We start from the raw sequence: 16,631 nt of genomic DNA on the forward strand, positions 1-16,631 counted from the left end.
GAGGCCTCTTCACGGAGCTGGGGAGAGTGGTCTTGGTTCAGACAAACAGTTACTCACTTATTTTATGAAAATTGTGTAGGTTTTCTTGAGTAGATCTTTCTTCATTTAGTATTTATGCACAGGACTATTTCTAGAGGCTCCAAAGAGTTGTTTTTAAAGGTAATTTTTTCATCAGTTCTGCTGGAAGTGCAGGTCGTGCTGACAGCTGATCCTCTAAGCAGGTGAATTTGGCGGTCGGACATCTCAGGGGCACTATTCAATGAAAGACAGAACTGTCACCTTCATTTTCCTCCTGCACATGCATCTCATTAAAGAGCAAGTCATATTTTTTAAATCATCAACTAATTACAAATCCTAGCATTTCTTTGGCTCCTACATACATCCTTGGTAGGGTTCTTGCCATATGTGGTCCTCTTATTGACATTCCCTGTGGTAAAGTAATAATATGTTAATGAATTACTCTACTATTATTATAAAATATCAAATACATGTTAATTACTCTACTATTGTAATAGAATCTCACCTGATATGCAGTAAGCCAGTCACTGACACTAGATGATGAAAGAAAATGGGTATTTATTTAAGAAAGCACAGAGCAAGAGGTTGTGTAGCTTTTGTTTAATTCCTAGACCCTGAAAGAGATTGAGTAATGAATCTTTTTATTTATTTATTTATTTAATTTATTTGAAAGGTAGAGTTCCAGAGAGGCAGAGAGAGAGAGAGAGAGAGAGGTCTTCCATCCGTTGGTTCACTCCCCAAATGGCCTCAGTGGTCAGAATTGGGCCGATCTGAAGCTATGATCCAGGAGCTTCTGCCCAGTCTCCCACACAGGTGCAGGGGCCCAAGCACTTGGGCTGTCTTCTGCTTCTTCCTCAGGCCATGAGCAGGGAGCTGGATCAAAAGTGGAGCAGCCAGGGCTCAAACTGGTGCCCATATGGCAGTTTTACCCACTATTCCACAGTGCTGACCCTGAGTAATGACTCTTATAGCTTAAAATAGAGGTTGGTCAGTGCATGGTCAACTTGTGGCAGGTCTCTGTTTGATTCACAGTGCTCATGGCCTTCTTTGGTCAGAAACAGGACATTTGGTGTTTTTTTCTGAGAATGATGTGATGGTAAGGTGGGTTCCAGTCTGTCTGGGGTCTGTAGATAGATTGATTATTACTTTATCAAGGCCTGGGGATTCTAAGAAGCATCTCACTTAGCATTTGGATGTTAACTATAGGAGTCATCGTCAAATTCTGAGTCTTGTGACTTGGGGTCTTCAGGGGGTTGGCCTGACCTATGCACCACTCCCTGATTTAAGTTGATCTTTAATCAGAAGTTGACTTGTAATCATTAAGTTGGAGTCAGAGGAACTGCAAGCCAAGAGGGAGAGTCTAGGGCCTGATAGATTCTATATCAGAAGTATTAGGGATGGGGCTGTGTTTCACTATGGCCTGTTTCAAGTCAACGATACTTCCTTATATGAGCATTTAGATTGTTTCTAGTTTGTTGCTATACCTTATTATTTTGCTGTAATCATCGGTGTTCAAATCTAGTTTTGTTTCCTTTAAATGATCTCCTTTTTTTTCTTTTGACTCAAAACGTGATATTTATTCAAAGAAAAAAACGACAAGATGTCCATCCCTTGGCTCCCTCCCCTCCCCGCTCCTGCTGATCCTCAGCCCCCCAGGACTGAACCCCAGCTGGAGCTAGGTGGCAGGACAGCCCCTCTCAGATGAGGTCAGCAAAACTGAACGGCATCTCCTCAATGAAGTGTTGTAGAAGGTCTCAATGTCGCGGAGAGTCTGCTTATCTTCTTCTGTCACCAAGTTAACAGGCACACCCTTACAACCAAAGCTTCCACCATGGCCAATTCTGTGAATATAGTTTTCTCTGTTGGTGGAAAGGTCATAGTTGATGACTAAAGAAACTTGTTGTACATCAATGCGTCTGGCCTATGTGGAGACAGCGAGGAATTCAGTGCACACAATCCATCCAGAAGGAGCTTAGTGAGTACATGTAGTCAGTCCAAGGCAGGCAAAGGAAGCAAGCGTCCCCTCGTCTCCTAGAGCGTTTGTGCATGCTGGATTTTTTTCCAAGTTGCTACTCTCCTGAGAGAGGCACTAGTCGGGCCCCTGGGAGAGGGAATCAACCTGGATGAATGATCTCCTTAAGATGTGTTCCCCAACGTAGTTTTACTCAGGTTGAGAGTCTGATCACTTTTATGATTCTTGACAGCTATTGCCAAATTTCTCTCTAGAAAGATTATGCTTGTTTGTAGTTCACTCCCAATGCACAAATATACTTATTTTTCTCACAATCCTGTTAACATTGAGTTCTGTCTGTTTTATTCATTTTTGGTAATTTAATAGAAGTGTAGTGGGACTTTTATTTTGTATTTCTTTCATTATTAATGATGCTGCACATGTTTCCTAGTACTTGTTTATTAACATTTTCTTGCAGGTTAACTCTGTGTTTGATAGTCTCAATTTTGGGCATGCTGCATGTCACTTTTCCTTCCTGGGATGCAATTTCTCAAGCTTTATATTGGAAAAGTTGGACTATATAACGAAAAGGGGGAAATGTGGTGGAATGAGAAGGCCATGTCAAGATGGCAACTGGTAACAGAAACTGCCTGGCAACAGGCTGTGATTGGATGGCTTCGGAAACTGCCTGGCAACTGACTGTGATTGGTTAGGGCATAGACTTCCCCTTGACTGGATTGACTGCCTTGGCTAGATAAGCTGCTGTAGCAACTGAAATAAATGAGTCTGCAGGCTGCTTGCCTCAAGCCTGCTTACACCCGACTCCCCAGGGTCTGTGTGGTGACTCCGCACCTCTTGCCCCCACCACGCTCTTCTACTCAGGAATGAATCCACAGCAACATAGTAGAACTTTGTTTTTCTTTTCAAAGATTTATGTGTTGGGGGCTGGTGCTGTAAAGGCGGGTAAAGCCGCCACCTGCAGTGCCAACAAGTCCTGGCTGCTCCACTTCTGATTCAGCTCTCTGCTAAGGCCTGGGAAATCAGTAGAAGATGGCCCAAGTGCTTGGGCCCTGCACCTGCATAGAATACTGGGAAGAAGCTTCTGGTTCCTGGCTTTGGATCAGCACAGCTCTGGCCATTGTGGCCATCTGGGGAGTGAACCAGAGGATGGAAGACCTCTCTCTCTCTCTCTCCCTACCTCTGCTTCTCTGTAACACTGCCTTTCAAATAAATAAATATTTTTTTTTTTGCTTGACAGAGTTATAGACAGTGAGAGAGACAGAGACAAAGAGAAAGGTCTTCCTTCCGTTGGTTCACTCCTCAAATGGCCGCCATGGCTGATGCTGCGCCGATCCGAAGCCAGGAGCCAGGTGCTTCTTCCCGGTCTCCCATGCAGGTGCAGGGGCCCAAGCACTTGGGCCATCCTCCACTGCCCTCCCAGGCCACAGCAGAGAGCTGGACTGGAAGAGGAGCAACCGGGACTAGAACAGGCACCCATATGTGATGCCAGTGCCACAGGCATAGGATTAACCAAGTGAGCCATGGCGCCAGCCCATAAATAAATCTTTTAAAAAATTATATGTGTGTGTTTGAAAGGCAGAGTTACAGAGAGGGAGAGGGAGAGGCAGAGAGAGAGAAATCTCCAGTCTGCTGGTTCACTCCCCAAATGGCCACAATGGCTGGAGCTAGGCTGATCTGAAGCTAGGAGCCAGGAGCTTCTTCTGGGTCTCCCATGTGAGAGATCAATTAATTAGAATAATGAAACAGTCTAAAGACAAAATTTTATTTAAAAACTTTAAAAAAGATTTATTTATTTATTTGAAAGGAAGATTTACAAAGAGGCAGAGGCAGAGAGAGAGAGAGAGGTTTTCCATCCACTGGTTTACTCCCCAGATGGCCACAATGTCTGGAGCTGTGTTGATCTGAAGCCAGAACCAGGAGCTTTTTCTGGGTATCCCACAGCAGTGCAGGGGCCCAAGAACTTTGGCCATCTTTTACTGCTTTTCCAGGCCAAAGCAGAGAGCTGGATTGGAAGTGGAGCAGCTGGGACTCTAACTGGCACCCATATGGGATGCCGGCACTACAGGTGGTGGCTTTCCCTGCCATGCCACAGCACTTGCCCCCATTTTTAAAATTTTATTTATGAATTTGAGAAGCAAAGAAAGAGAGAGTGTGTGTGATAGACAGACAGACAGACACTAGATGGAGAGAAGGCTCATATCAGCTGATTCACTTTCTAAATGCCTGCAACAGCCAGGGTTTGGCCAGGCTGAAGCCGGGAGCCAGGAGTTCAATCCAGGTCTCCCGCTTGAGTGGCAAGGACCTGACTACTTGAGTCATCATTTCTGCCTCCCAGGGTCCGCATTAGCGGAATCTGGAATTAGGAGCAGGAGTCAGAGATCAAACCCAGTATTCAGATATGAGGCACAGGCTTTCTAATTGGTATCTTTATTTTATTTTATTTTTTTTATTTTTGACAGGCAGAGTGGACAGTGAGAGAGAGACAGAGAGAAAGGTCTTCCTTTTGCCGTTGGTTCACCCTCCAATGGCCGCCGCGGTAGCGCGCTGTGGCCGGCGCACCGCGCTGATCCGATGGCAGGAGTCAGATTCTTCTCCTGGTCTCCCATGGGGTGCAGGGCCCAAACACTTGGGCCATCCTCCACTGCACTCCCTGGCCACAGCAGAGAGCTGGCCTGGAAGAGGGGCAACCGGGACAGGATCGGTGCCCCGACCGGGACTAGAACCCGGTGTGCCGGTGCCGCAAGGCGGAAGATTAGCCTGTTGAGCCGCGGCGCCGGCTCTAATTGGTATCTTAACCACTAGGTCAAAGTTGAGTATTACAGATGCCAATTGAAGTCTTGTATCAGACTCATCATGTAGTTAACTCCTGTTATTTATCTTGGCAGAATTTCAGACTTTCACAAAAGTTGACAGAATAGTATTAAAAAAATCCTCATGTAGTCTTTGATATGGGTAGGGAGGTAGCTACCAAAGAGGAGCTGAACTGTAGTTCCATGTTTGCCCCAGCTCCATGTACACCACCCCAACCCTATTCCTACCATGCAGATCATAGCTGCCAAGGCAGCAGCTAGGGGAATTTGCTGCCAGGGTTTCACTGCTTAAGAATAGAAGCCTACAAAAAGTATCCAGTATGGCAACAGGCTGTGTTCCTGTGATGATCTTCATGTCATTATAATAAAATTACCACGGTTGTCACATTCACTCCCATCATGTACCTGACACCATGATACTTTCAAGATTCCCAAAAAAGGGCGTAGAGGTGGGCAGTACTTACGCCCCACCCTGCCTCCTTTGAATATTCAGTTAAGCCCTGTCCCATCCACTACCCCTATACATCATATTGTATAAAAGGGCAACTCTGACCCTTGTTGATTACAGGTCATTCTCTCTAAAGCTTGTCTGCTCTTTTTCCTTGAATGTGTACTTTCACTTTTAATAAATCTTAGTTTCTTGCTTATCTTTACCAATGTTTCTTCTCGGAATCCTTTCTCACATGGAGAAAAGAACATGGACCAAGCCTAGCCAAATGCTACCGCCTCAATACTTTCATCCAGATTTCCTGGATGTCAACAGCTTACTATGCTAGTTTTATCAAACTCCTTTTGCTTTTTCACATATTATTTTTTGAACCATTTAAGATCAGTTTGCAGATATGATGCCACTTTGGCACTTTATTCTAAATGTGTCTATATATATATATATATATATATATATATATATATGTAAAGTTTTGACTATGCTTTTTAAAAAAAGATTTTAAAAAAAGATTTATTTATTTATTATTTGAAAGGCAGAGTTAGAGAGAGGCAGAGGCAGAGAGAGAGAGAGAGAGAGAGAGAGAAAGAGAGAGAAAGTCTTTCATCTGCTGGTTCACTCCCCAGATGGCCTTCCACAGCCGGAGCTGGGCCTATCTGATGCTGGGAGCCAGGAGCTTCTTCTGGGTCTCCTATGTGGGTACAGGGGTGCAAGCACTTGGGCCATCCTCTGCTGCTTTCCCAGGTACATTAGCAGGGAGTTGGATTGGAAGCCCATATGGGATGCTGGCTCTGCAGGCAGTGGCTTTACCTGCTATGCCACAGTACTGGCCCCATCAGTATGTATTTCTTAAAAACAAGGACATTTCATAATACCATAGTATAGTTGCCAAAGAGAAAATTTAGCATTGACAAAGTAGTATTATGTAATCTATGAATCTAGACCTTATTCAAATATTACCTATTTCCCCCAAATTCCTTTTTAGCAAAAGAAAATTCTAGACTATGTCTTCCATTTAGTTGTCATGACTCTTTTAGTTTGGAAAAATTCTTCGTTTTTTGTCTTTTACAACACTGTTATATTTAGAGTACAGAACGGTTATTTTTTTAGAATGTCTCTCAGTTGGGGCTGTCTGTCTCCATGATTAGATTCAAGTTTATGCATTTATTTTTAAAGATTTTATTTATTCATTTGAAAGGCAGAGGTGCAGAGAGAGAGAAAGTTATCTTCTGTCTGCTGGTTCATTTCCCAAATGGGCAGGGCTGGGCTACGCTGAAGCCAGGAGCCTGGAACTCTATCTGGGTCTCCCACGTGGGAGGGTCCCAAGCACTTGGACTATCTTTTGCTGCTTTCCCAGATACATCAGCAGGGATCTGAAGTGGAAGTGGAGCAGCTAGGACACAAAACAGAGCTCATATGGGATGCCGGTGCTGCAGGCAGAGGTTTAACCTGCTATAGCACAATGCTGGCCCCTAGTTCATGCAATTTTGGCATCAGTACCACAGCCATCATATTAGAACCCATATAATGTTGATGTGTTCCTCTCATCACTTGGTTAAGGTACTATTTTTCCTTTTTAATTAGCAAGTATTTTGTAAGGAAATTATTAGAGATTATCCTGTAAATCATCATACCATCCACTAGGTTTTTTTTTTTTTTTTTTTTTTTTTTTTTTTTTTTTTTTTTTGACAGGCAGAGTGGACAGTGAGAGAGAGAGACAGAGAGAAAGGTCTTCCTTTGCCGTTGGTTCACCCTCTAATGGCCGCCGCGGTAGCGCGCTGCGGCCGGCGCACCGCGCTGTTCCGATGGCAGGAGCCAGGGGCTTCTCCTGGTCTCCCATGGGGTGCAGAGCCCAAACACTTGGGCCATCCTCCACTGCACTCCCTGGCCACAGCAGAGAGCTGGCCTGGAAGAGGGGCAACCGGGACAGGATCGGTGCCCCGACCGGGACTAGAACCCGGTGTGCCGGCGCCGCAAGGCGGAGGATTAGCCTGTTGAGCCACGGCGCCGGCCACCATCCACTAGTTTTAACATTCATTAATGACATTTTCCTTAATTATTACTCTGATGACTGCAAAATGGTGGTTTTCTTATTTCATCATGCTTTGTACATTTATTAGTTAGTGGAAGAGCTGTCCCTTATTTATTTACATCAATATAGACTTAGGAATTATGATTTTGTTTCATGAATTATAATCCTTAGCTATCATTATTTATTTTGATATTAATATAATATTTTCATGTCCAATATTTATTTTTCTTTAAATTTATCTTTTTTTTTAATGTAAAGGCAAAGACAGAGGTAAAAACAGAGAGAAAGAGATTGAGAGAAATCCGTTTTACTTTCCAAATGCTGCAACAGTCTCGGTAGGCTGACTGAAGCTAGGAGCCCAAAACTCCATCTGGGTCTCCCATGTGGGTGGCAGGGGCACAGACACTTGAGCCATCATCTGCTGCCTCCCAGGGGACATCAGCAGGAAGCTGGATTGGAAGTGAAGGTGCTGGGACTGAAACCAGCACTCTGATAGGGGATGTGGGTATCCCAAGTGATTGCTTATACCCCTGTGCCACAACACCTGCCCCTGATCCCATATTTGACACTTGGAACCCCTTTATGATGGCTCCTGTGTATGTCCTCATCCTTCTTGGAGCGATTCTTTACTTTCTTATAAAATCAGGTATCCCATGCCCTTCTGGTATCAGCTGTTTTTCTGAGAAGCTCTATTTTCTTTCTTTCTTTTTTTTTTTTTTTACAGGCAGAGTGGATAGTGAGAGAGAGAGACAGAGAGAAAGGTCTTTCTTTTGCCATTGGTTCACCCTCCAATGGCCGCTGCGGCCAGCACATCTCGCTGATCCGAAGCCAGGAGCCAGGTGCTTCTCCTGGTCTCTCATGCGGGTGCAGGGCCCAAGCACTTGGGCCATCCTCCACTGCCTTCCCGGGCCATAGCAGAGAGCTGGCCTGGAAGAGGGGCAACCGGGATAGAATCCGGCGCCCCAACCGGGACTAGAACCCGGTGTGCCGGCGCCGCAAGGTGGAGGATTAGCCTGTTAAGCCACGGCGCCGGCCGAGAAGCTCTATTTTCTTACAGCACAGAATACCATTTAAATAGCAAGATCTGGTAGTGGATGTGCTTTCATTGCTATTTTTTTTAAAGATGCTTGTTTAAAAGGAAGAGTTACGGAGAGGCAGAGGCAGAGAGAAAGAGAGAGGTCTTCCATCCGCTGGTAAGACCGCAATGACCAGAGCTGTGACGATCCAAATCTAGGAGTTTCTTCCAGGTCTCCCACGTGGGTGCAGGGGCCCAAGGACTTGGGCCATCTTCCACTGCTTTCCCAGGCCATAGCAGAGAGGTAGCTCGGAAGCGGAGCAGCTGGGACTTGAACTGGCGCCCATATGGGATGCCAGCACTGCAGGTGGCAGCATTACCCCCTAGCCACAGTGCTGTACCCTCTCTTCCCATTGCAGTATCATTGTTTCTAAGTTTTCTCCATAGAGATAAAGGCACATTTGGGTGAATGCATTTTCCCCTTCAATGTGCATTTTGGCTACCCCCCCCCCACCCTGTTTCCCGTATTCAGTGTGGTCGTTATTCATTTAAAATAGAAATAATTTATTTGCTTATGTTTCTATTCCATATACAGCCCTCTTACACCATCCTTGTTTATTGTTTATTTTTCTTTCAAGGTTTTTTTCTTTTGTTTTCTTTTAAAAAATTTACTTTTTATATACAGTTATGATTTTTATTCATGAGAAACACACAAAAATCCCAAGCAAATGAACACCCTCAGGCAGCTTAGTGGGTAGACCCCTGTTCTTGACATGCCCCGAGGTGGGCTGGGAGGGGGGGGTTGGGTGGGGTGGCGCTTTTTGGCTGCGGGGACCCAGGCCGCTGGCTGGGGCCAGCAGGATGCAGCAGGCCCGCAGGAGGAACCTGATGATCTTCCTGCCAATCCTCTTGCCGAGCCCCTGCTGGCCCTTGCTCAGTACAGAGGCAACTGCTGAGGTCCCAGCCTCCTCAGGCTCAGCTGCTGAGACCTCTGGCACCATTGGGTCCCCACTGCTCTTGGGGATGGAGGGGGCGGCCACAGGGACAGGGCTCGGGAGCTGGGCTGGCACCAGGGCTCCTTTCCTCTTGCACTTTACCATGGAGAGGAGAGGCATGTAGCAGGGAAGCGGCGGCAGTATTAGGATTAGGCTCCAGCTGCGGCTCTGGCTCCCTGTGGCCCTGAGGCGACAGGGGCTCTTAAGTGAGAAGGGCAGGCACACTCTGGATTTCCCTCGAGGCCACACATGCAGGTGCACCCCACACAACTGGGAGGTTGTGCGGCAGGGCCACAGGCCAATGGGCGCCCTCCCCACAGGACTGCACCAGCTCCAGGCTCCCACTGCAGGGACACAGGGGACTGGGGCCACCAGAGCAGCGTGGCTCCAGCGCCTGGCAGCAGACCCTGGCCCGCCAGGTACTCTTGGCCCTCTGGGTCCTCGGGAACCCCCAGGGAATGTATTAGGGTCACCTCCTTGCCCTCGGCTTCTTCCTGTAAGAGGACGAACCACCAGTGGTGACAAACCTGTTCCGCCATAGGCTTCTCAGTAGGTACAGGCTGAGCAGTGAGCCTGGTGTCAAAGGGGTTGCTCTGGTCTTCCTGGAACAGCTTCACTGCCACCTGCCACTCGATGGACGCCTGGCAGGCCAGAAACACAACGGCAAAGCTGACCCAGCCCAGGAGGGACAACAACTGGAGCTCAGGCTGAGGGCTGGCTTTGGCCTCGAAGTCCTCAAGGCCTTCCATGCTGGTGTCCCTAACTATTCTCTCTGATCTGCACTAAGATTTCTGTCCACAAACACTAACTAAAGAGCTACCCTCATGGCAATACCTAAGAAAATAAAGGGACGACAAGGGGACTACCTGCTGATCTCACTATGGGACCACATTAGCTATGCCAACTACACTAATGACACACAAGGGCAAGGTTAAGTACTATCTAAACAAAACAAAACAAAAACCAGAAAAACTCCAAAAACCCACAACAAACACACACTGAATAACTACACTAACACAATGAAATCTAGCAGTACTGCCCAACTAAAGGGGGGGAAACAAAAAATGAAAAAAACTGCAAAAGACAAAATGTGCAAAAAAAAATAGGTGGAAAAAAGCAAGCTAAAACAAAATGGGAAAAAGAATAAACAAACTAGAACAAGAAACAAACAAAAAGCACACCAACACCAACAAGCACAAACCCTAGGATAGATAGGTCCAAGTCACACATGTCACCACCATAGCTCCCTGGTAAGGCGGACAGAAACCTGGGTCAGGCAGCTGCTTATATAGGCATGTGAGATTCTGTAACCATAGGGCCCTTGTGAAGTCAGAACAAGAAATGGACCAATGCAGTCCAGCAGGGACTTGCATGAATTTGTATTCATGACAGTTGGTCCTTATGAAGTCAGAGCAGGGCAGGGACCAATCACAGCTGCAGCTAATCCTCGGGGGTTCTCTCAAGAACATTCCACATAAACCCAACCAAGGACCCCAAGAGCTTTTGTTTTTGCTTGGTGATAGAGTTTGATGTTTATTTTTGAGACATGTAGGATGCTCCAATGGCCTTTTCATTGCTTGTTTAAGAAGCAATAACATAATAAGAAGATAACAACTGTTGGGTTTTTGTTATTTTTCCCAAAGAAACCTTTTATTTATTTATTAAAATTTTTAATTTTTTTTTGGACAGGCAGAGTTAGACAGTGAGAGAGAGAGACAGAGAGAAAGGTCTTCCTTTTTTCATTGGTTCACCCCCCAAGTGGCCACTATGGCTGGTGTGTTGTGGCCGGCACGCTGCGCCTATCTGAAGCCAGAAGCCAGGCGCTTCCTTCTGGTCTCCCATGCGGGTGCAGGGCCCAAGCACTTGGGCCATCCTCCACTGCCCTCCCGGGCCACAGCAGAGAGCTGGACTAGAAGAGGAGCAACTGGGACAGAATCCAGTGCCCCAGCTGGGACTAGAGCCCCGGGTGCCAGTGCCGTAGGCGGAGGATTAGCATATTGAGCCACGGCGCCAGCCCCAAAGAAAGCTTTTATTTAATGTATACAAACTTCATGCATTTCATAAGTACAACTTCAGGAATATAGTGATTCTTCCCACCATACCTGCCCTCTCACCCACATTCCCACCACTCCTCCTCCTCCCTCTCCCATTCCCTGTCCCATTCTCCGCTAAGATCCATTTTCAATTAACTTTATACACAGAAGACCAACTTTATACTAAGTAAAGAGTTCAACAATTTTCTTTTTCTTTTTTATTTGACAGATAGAGTTAGACAGTGAGAGAAAGAGAGAGAGAACAGAGAGAAAGATCTTCCTTCCGTTGGTTCACCCCCCAAATGGCCCCTATTGCCGGAACTAAGCTGATCCGAAGCCAGGAGCCAGGTGCTTCCTCCTGGTCTCCCATGCGGGTGCAGGGGCCCAAGCACTTGGGCCATCCTCCACTGCCCTCCCGGGCCACAGCAGAGAGCTAGACTGGAAGAGGAACAACTGGGACTAGAACCTAGCGCCCATATGGGATGCTGGCACTGCAGGCGGCGGATTAACCAAGTGAGCCACGGCCCCGGCCCCGTAGAGTTCAACAATTTTCACACACACACACACACACACACAAACCAAAAAAAACCTGTTCCTCAACAATCGAGTCAAGGGCTGTTCAAAGTCATTGCATCTCAAAGTTAATTTCACTTTTTTTTTTAGAAGCTTAATTAACTTTAAAGGAGCACCCAAATATGGTACATCTTTTGCGAGCACTTAGACATAACTATAACTTATGAGACATAAGAGCATCCTACACTTAATACATTAAAAGAAAGTAAGTCCTTGAGAACAATTTTTAAAAATTTTTAAAAAATTTTATTTATTTGACAGATGGACAGTGAGAGAGAGAGAGAGACAAATGTCTTCCTTCCATTGGTTCACTCCCCAAATGGTCGCCACAGCTGATACTGCGCCCATCCGAAGCCAGGAGCCAGGTGCTTCTTCCTGGTCTCCCATGTGGGTGCAGGGGCCCAAGAGCTTGGGTCATTTTCCACTGCTTTCCCAGGCCACAGCAGAGAGCTGGACTGGAAGAGGAGCAACCTGGACTAGAACCCAGCACCCATATGGGATGCCGGCACTGCAGGTGGAGGATTAACCAAGTGAGCCATGGTACTGGCCCCAAGATCAATTTTTACCATTAGTTAAGGAAGCACCTAGGAAAACAAGCAATGGAGTTGGACTTGGGCATAACTAAAACTTATGAGACCTAGGAATTTCCTCCACTTAATACACTAAAATGAAATAAATATTTGAGAACAAGTTTTACAGTTAACTCTCATAATACAACTCTGAGGACAGAGGTCCTGCATGGGAAGTTAGTGCACAGTGACTCCTCTTGTTAATTTAACAATTAAAACTCTTATGTATGATGTCAGTGAATACCCAAGGTTCTTGACATGAGCTGCCTAGGCTATGGAAAACTTTTGAATCCATAAACTCCATCGATATTTAGACAAGGCCACAAATGTGGTGGAATTAGAAGGCTATGCCAAGATGGCCACTGGAAGTGAGTGTCAGTTACTCAGGAATGGCTTTGGAACCCACCTGGCAAAGGAGCCTGTTTGGCAACAGGCAGTGATTGGTTACAGCATAAACCACCCCTCAACCGGATTGGCTCCCTTGGCTATATAAGCTGTTGCACCAACTGAAATAAATGAGTCTGTGGGCTGCTCGCCTCTAGCCTGCTTTCACCCAACTCCCAGGGTCTGTGTCATAACTCTGTGCCTCTTGCCCCAACCATGCTCCTCCTCTCAGAACGAATCCACAACAACACATAAGCAAAGTGGAAGTTCTCCCTTCAGAGAAAAGTACCTCCATCTTTGATGACCACTTCTTTTGACTGGGGTCTCATGCACTGAAGTCCTTCATGTAAGACATTTTTTTTTTTGCCTCAGTGTCTTGGCTTTCCATGCCTGAAATGCTCTCGTGGTCTTTTTGGCCAGACCAGAATACCTTAAGGGCTGATTCTGAGGTCAGAGTGCTACTTAAAATGATTGTCATTGTATGAGTTTGCTGTGTGAACTGCTTCCCATGTTGGAACATTCACTTCAATTCTATCCGTCATCACACCAGACACTCAATCCTATGTACATGATTACCCCAACACCTAATCCCATCTATATGATCACTTTAACACTTAATCCTTTCCATATGATTGCTTTAACACCTAAGATGGTACTATTACCAACCAGCTTAAGGGGATTTGGGTTCCATGCAGGTTTTTAAGCTGTACCTTTAGAAGTAAGCCCATAGGAATGTATGCAGAACTATACAGTTTTTTTTTTTTTTTTGGACAGGCAGAGTGGACAGTGAGAGAGAGAGACAGAGAGAAAGGTCTTCCTTTTCCATTGGTTCACCTCCCAGTGGCCGCTGCGGCCAGCGTGCTACGGCCGGTGCACCGCACTAATCCGAAGCCAGGAGCCAGGTGCTTCTCCTGGTCTCCCATGGGGTGCAGGGCCCAAGGACTTGGGCCATCCTCCACTGTACTCCCGGGCCACAGCAAAGAGCTGGACTGGAAGAGGAGCAACCGGGACAGAATGCGGCGCCCTGACCGGGACTAGAACTTGGTGTGCTGGTGCCGCAGGCAGAGGATTAGCCTATTGAGCCATGGCGCTGGCAACTCTACAGCTTTACAGTTACAAAATTCATATACTTCATAATTACAACTTTAGGAACATGGTGATTCTTCCCACCATGCCTGTCCTCTCAACTATACCATGTCTATTTTTATTGATATTATCTTTTAGTATGTGAAACATTAGCATGGTTCCAAACCTGGAACAACTCAAAAAGTGCTAATATGAATTCTCACTGCTCCCCACATTTTTACCTCATTGTAGTTATTACTCATCCCAACTTCTCCGTAGGTCTGCCTACTTTCAGTAGGTAACCAAGTCATTGTTTCCAACTTGTCCTTTGTATGTGTGGGCAGGTGCATGTGTGTGTTTGTTTTGCTGGTGCTGTATGTTACTTCTGCATAACACTCCATTAATTGGATGTTCCACTTTCCTGTGAATGGACACTGAGTGTCCGGGAAGGAAGCCATTATAACCTAATCTTGGAAATGACAAGCCATCACTTCTGCATTATTATATTGTTTAGAAGTGAGGGGGCCAGCGTTTTGACGTAGCAGGTAAAGCCACCACCTGCAAGTGTTGGCATCCCATATGGGCGCTGGTTCGAGTCCTGGCTGCTCCAGTTCTGATCCAGCTCTCTGCTATGGCCTAGGAAAGCAGTGGAAGATAGCCCAGGTACTTGGGCCCCTGCACCCACGTGGGAAACGCAGAAGAAGCTTCTGGCTCCTGGCTTCAGATTGGCTCAGTTCCGGCTGTTGCAACCATTTGGGGAGTGAACCAGTGGATGGAAGACTCTCTCTCTCTCTCTCTTGTTTTTTTCTCTCTCTCTGTCTCTGCTTCTCTGTAACTCTTTCAAGTGAAATCAATAAATCTTTAAAAAACAAACAAACAAACAAACAAAAAAGTGAGTTGTGGCCGGCGCCGTGGCTTAACAGGCTAATCCTCCGCCTTGCGGCGCCGGCACACCAGGTTCTAGTCCCGGTTGGGGCGCCGGATTCTATCCCGGTTGCCCCTCTTCCAGGCCAGCTCTCTGCTATGGCCCGGGAAGGCAGTGGAAGATGGCCCAAGTGCTTGGGCCCTGCACCCGCATGGGAGACCAGGAGAAGCACCTGGCTCCTGGCTTCGGATCAGCGCGATGCGCCGGCTGCAGCGGCCACTGGAGGGTGAACCAATGGCAAAAAGAAAGACCTTTCTCTCTGTCTCTCTCTCTCACTATCCACTCTGCCTGTCAAAAGAAAAAAAAAAAAGTGAGTCATTAAGTGTAGCCAACACTCAGGGAGGCTGCATACAGTCTAACTGCCAGCAGGCAGAAAATTGGGGGGTTGGGACACTGTAGACGCTGCCCATACAAGGCTGGCTCTTTTCAGGGTCGCAGAATAGCTGCCAAAGATGACACATCCACATTTTTCCTTGAAGGCAGATGCTCTCAGAAGACCTCTCTGGCCTTCTAGTCTCCCCTTCCCCCAATTCAATCGCATATCATACATTGAGTGTTTGCTGTTGGCCAGGCTCTTGGCTACTTCAGAGAGCTCACAAGTCTTAGAGAAGAGACATAGACACATACTCATACAGCAAATAACTGTAGTATACTATAGGAGATGGGATGTCCCAGTGGCTGAGGAAGCAAGCAGGAGTAGTGCACTGAGGTTAGAGGATATAGAGGAAGACATGGGTGAGGGTCATTTTGGAGGGTCAGTTGGAGGTAGGTGATTTGGAGGATAGGGTAAGAGAATTCCAGGTAATGGAATCCTGGGATTTAAATGTTACAGAAAAGTACTGAGAACAATGTACAATTTTTAAAAATTTATTCATTTATTTGAAAGGCAGAACTGCGAAGAGGGAGAAAGAGAGAGAGAGAGAGAGAGAGAGAGAGAGAGAGAGAGAGAGAGGTATCTTTCATCCACTGGTTCCTTCTCCAAATGGCCAGGGACTCCATCCAGGTCTCCCTTGTGAGTGGCAGGGGCCATCAGCTGCTGCCTTCCCAGGCACATTAGTGCAAAGCTGGATCAGAACGAGGGCAGATGGGACTCCAACAGGCACTCTGATATGGTATGCTGGCATTTCAAGTGGTGGCACAGTATTATTGATAATTTTTAGGTTTTTTTTTTTAAAGATGTATTTATTTATTTGAAAGAGTTACAGAGAGAGAGAGAGGGGAGAGAGAGAGAGAGAGAGAGAGAGAGAGAGAGAGAGAGAGGTCTTCCATCAGCTGGTTCACTCTCTAACTGGCCACAATGTTCTAGGTCCTGCTGCGATCTGAAGCCAGGACCAGGAGCTTCCTCTGGGTCTCCTATGCGGGTACAGGGGCCCAAGGACTTGGGCCATCTTCTGCTTTCCCGGTCACAGCAGAGAGCTGGATTGGAACCGGTGTCCATATGGGATGCTGGCACTGCAGGTGGCGGTTTTACCCACTATGCCACAGCGCCAACCCCTTATATTTAGTTTTTAAAAATGATTTATTTTATTTATTTGATAGGCAGAGTTTCCAAAGGGGCTGGGTTGTGATTGATCAATCTTCTATCCACTGGTTTGCTTCCCAGATGGCCGCAATGGCCAGGGCTGGGCCAAGCTGAAGCCAAGATCCAGGAGCTTCCTCAGGGTCTCCCACTTGGGTACAGGGGCTCAAACACTTGAGCCATCTTCTACTGCTTTCCTAGGCCATTATTAGCGGGGAGCTGGATCAGAAGTGGAGCAGGCAGGACTCTAACCGGTGCCTATTTGGGATGCCTGCC

At 46.6% G+C, this 16,631-nt stretch overlaps 1 non-coding gene across 1 annotated transcript; it reads right to left on the reverse strand.

Annotated features, from left to right (window-relative positions):
- Positions 1 to 1,999: 1,999 nt before the first annotated feature.
- LOC133758957 (small nucleolar RNA SNORA67) lies at positions 2,000 to 2,143 on the reverse strand. The gene has a single exon (XR_009865854.1). It is a non-coding gene; the product is annotated as a small nucleolar RNA SNORA67 (small nucleolar RNA).
- Between the last annotated feature and the right edge of the window lie 14,488 nt (positions 2,144 to 16,631).

This window comes from Lepus europaeus, chromosome 4 (genome assembly GCF_033115175.1).
Source record: "Lepus europaeus isolate LE1 chromosome 4, mLepTim1.pri, whole genome shotgun sequence".
In the NCBI taxonomy this organism is placed as follows: Eukaryota; Metazoa; Chordata; class Mammalia; order Lagomorpha; family Leporidae; genus Lepus; species Lepus europaeus.